This window comes from Jaculus jaculus, chromosome X, assembly GCF_020740685.1.
Source record: "Jaculus jaculus isolate mJacJac1 chromosome X, mJacJac1.mat.Y.cur, whole genome shotgun sequence".
In the NCBI taxonomy this organism is placed as follows: domain Eukaryota; kingdom Metazoa; phylum Chordata; class Mammalia; order Rodentia; family Dipodidae; genus Jaculus; species Jaculus jaculus.
In genome coordinates this window covers 12,511,596-12,515,399 of record NC_059125.1, presented here as the reverse complement: position 1 = coordinate 12,515,399, position 3,804 = coordinate 12,511,596, and the positions used below count along the sequence as shown (strand labels likewise).

Below are 3,804 nucleotides of genomic sequence, written 5' to 3'. Positions count from 1 at the left end.
GGATCATTTAAATATTTTGGAAGGAACTGTTAGTCTTTGTTCCATCATAAATTTCAAAATTTCAGTTGTATAGAAGCATTCATTTCTTGGTAACAGATGAACTAGAGGTGAACTATAGTTCAGTTCATTGTAGCAGAACCGTGCTGGCTGCAAGCCACAAGAGATTTTCTGCCCTTATATGGCTGTATAACCATCCATTGTATGGATGACATCACATTTTATTTACCCATTCATCAGTTACTGGTCATTGAAAAGTTGTTTTCATGTTTTGGCTATTATGAATAATTCCACTGGCAACAGCCATGTAAAAGCCTCCAGCCCATATGGTTTTGGCAGCAATAATGGATGTGGGTAATGGTGCAAAAATAAAAATGGTATGTGTATGTACGGGCAGGAGCGCTTGCATAAGTGGTAGGGAGTAATGGTGGGAAAAGTGACAGATGAGGTTAATACTGTGAATGGCACAGGCCATTTCATAATATTTCTTGTTGATCAAACCACCATGGACACCTTCTTTACCCATCATCAGTACTAGTATCTTGGCAGTCATGGTAACAGTGACTTTGAAAGTGGGGGTGCATCCAGTATTGCTGGTATGAAGTTCCATGGTAGTTTCCCTATCCTGTAGCACTGATCAAGGCTCACAGACAATTTCTGGTCCCCAGGTGTCAGCCCATTCACAGAAAAGCTTGGCTGGTTCTTACCAACCAGGACTACCAACCTTAGCTGGTGTAATACTACTGAAAGTTTTCCCAGGGACTGTGGCCCATGGGGTTATCCTGGCAGATCCCATCTGCCATGGCCATAAGGCTGTCCATATAGGCGCTCCACCAGGCCATGGAACTGCTTCTGGGACTTCTCTCAGACTGCTGCAGGGACCTCAGCTGGGCTCAGGCTGATGGGATTGCGGGGCGGAGAACTCTAGGCACATGCTGCCTTCTGGAACATGGGTCTGCTAGCTGTGCAGTAGCCTTCACACTGTCACTTCCCATATTTCTTTAAATTTATTTATTTCATTTGTTTATTTGATACAGAGAAAGAGGCAGAGAGAGAGAGAAAGGGAGAGGGAGAGAATGGGCATGCCAGAGCCTTCAGCCACTGTAAATGAACTCCAGATGCATGCGCCTCCTTGTGCATCTGGCTTATGTGTGTCCTGGAGAATCGAATCCTGATCTTTTGGCTTTGCAGGGAAATGCCTTAACAGCTAAGTCATCTCTCCAGCCCACTTCCCATATTTCTAAAGTATTGAACAGTGGAATTGTTGGGCCATATGGGAACTCAGTTTACCAACTGTGTGTATATTCTTTTATATCATCAAGGGAACACAAAAATCAATCCTGAATAACAAATAAACTGTTACCCTAACTATGAGTTGAGGTTCCCTATTTATAAACAAACAGGAAGGCTACATGCTATACTTGAACTAAAACTGACATTTCTTTCTTGCATGGGGTAGTAATACAGGATCTCATGTAGCACAGCTTGGACTTGAAGTCACTATATAGTCAAGGCTGGTCTTGAACTCCTGATCTATTTCCACCTCATGAGTGCTATGATTGCAGATATGCCTGGCTTCAATTGAAATGTCTTTCTTTTATTATTTTATATTTATTATTTTTTTCAAAGCACCTTTTAATCTAGCCCAGGCTAACCTGGAATCCACTCTGTCATCTCAGGGTGGCTTAGAACTCATAGCAATCCTCCTATCTCCACCACCCCTGGCATCAAATTGAAATTTCTTTGTAGGAGATAAGCAACATCTTGAGGAATGCATTGAATGCCAGTCACTTGCTGAACGTGGTGAGAGCATAACCCTACTTCAAACACAGGAAAGCATTTGAAAGTTGCTTATGAAGGAGCTGCTACGTAACCAGAAGCATACTGTTTAGTACTGGCCTTTAATCTCATCAGAGTTCAATACCAACTGGAGGGCTGGAGACGTGGCTCAGTGGTTAAGACACTTGCCTGCAATACCTAATGACCTGGGTTTGATTCCCCAGTACCCATATAAAGCCAGATGCACAAAGTGGTACATGCATCTATCTGGAGTTGGTTTGCAGTGGCTAGAGGCCCTGGTGTACCCATTCTTTTTTTATATATCTCTCTTTCCCAATCTCAATCTCTCTCTCTCTCTCTCTCTCTCTCTCTCTCTCTCTCTCAATCTCTCTCTCTCCTTGCAAATAAATAAAATAAAAATTTAAAAACTGGGGGCTAACTCTACAATGCACGACCCATTTTCCTTAACAAGGAGGGTCTAATGGGAGGGGATAGATCACAGATGAGCCTAAGTAATGGTACCAAACTGCCTGTATTCACTGAAATGAAAATTAATAAATTAAATTTAAAAAAAAAAATTAAAAACTAGAAAAAAAAGCATTTTAATACAAAAAAAACAACTGGAAAATAAGACCCAGAGGACTGGGGTTGTGGTTTCGTGGAAGAGTACTTGTCTAGCTTGTGTCAGGCCCTATGTTCACTCCCTAACACCAGAAAAAGAAACATAAACAAGCAAAAAGAAAGCAGCTGACAGGAAGAGTTAAAAACGCCTACAGATAAGCTGAATTGATACATACAACTGAGATAAGTGCTCACCTTCACTTTTCCTGTTACAGGTCCAAATACCAGAGACTTGAGGCTTGATTAATAAAATAATAAAGGGAGGGGACTGGAGAGATAGCTCAGCAGTTAAAGGCACTTGCATGTAAAGTCTCACGGCCTAGTTTCATTTCCCCAGTACTCACCTAAAACCAGAAGCACAAAGTGGTGCCTGTTTGTGGAGCTCACTTGCAGTGACAAGCGGTCCTGGCATTCCCATACTCATTGTCTGTACACGTGTCTCTCAAATAAATAAAAATGTGTTTTGAAAAGAAAGGGTTAGTTAGCTCAAAGTTATGTAGGCTTAAATTCAACTTTAGGTGGCCATGTTTAGTCTGTCGTGAGGTCCTTATAGAAGTGTGTGCTGAAAATATCACATAGAATATCAGGAAACAGATCTTCTTAAGACAATATTTTATCATGCAAACTAATCAGACTTCCCTCAAGAAGTTCATTGATTCCTTCCAAATGAAGTGCCTCATAATGTCCTGGTCACCTTTCTTTCGACTGCCCCTCTTACAGATTCCACCATCTCTCCCTATCACCACATTGGGATCAGGGTATCAGTATATTAATTTCCAGGGACACAGTTGAACCATATCACAACTCCAGAACTTCTGAAGGGAAACTTTGAGTCTTCACAGCAACACACAGTTATCCAAAAGTTTTGCTTTATTCTCAAGCCGAGTAGGGAAGACACAGAACAAGGGTGATTAAATCCAAATTCTGGGAGAGGCAGACTAGGCCCCGCCTGAAGTAGTACCCATTCTTTGACAGGAAACTGTAAAAACAAAACAAAGAAGAAATATGTTGGATCCATCAGCCTATGTATCTCTTGTTGGGGAGTCATGCCTGAGGGTGGTGAGAAAGGCCAGTCCTTTTCCTGTCAGTAGGAATCCATCATGAACAACGTAGCAGTCTAGAGGACACAGTTACCCCATACTGGTGGGAGTCACCCAGGAGTGTAGCCTTGCACACAACTCTTGACATCTCAGAGTCTTAGTCAGCTTACCTGTGGGTTGAAGAGAGGGTGAGGGTAGGATAATAGTAGGCTTTATGGAGTGAATTTTATAAGCATTTCACATTCATGATTTTATATAATGCTCAAGGAACACATATGTGAGGGATTAAGCAGACAGGAGGCCCACTTACTCTGTAGTAACTAATTCAAAGGCCAGAAATAAAATCCAGGCCCACCTTCCCTTACAA

The 3,804-nt window shown here is 41.9% G+C and overlaps 1 pseudogene; it reads right to left on the bottom strand.

Annotated features, from left to right (window-relative positions):
- Nucleotides 1-244: 244 nt before the first annotated feature.
- LOC101607077 lies at nucleotides 245-839 on the bottom strand (annotated as a pseudogene).
- Nucleotides 840-3,804: the final 2,965 nt, after the last annotated feature.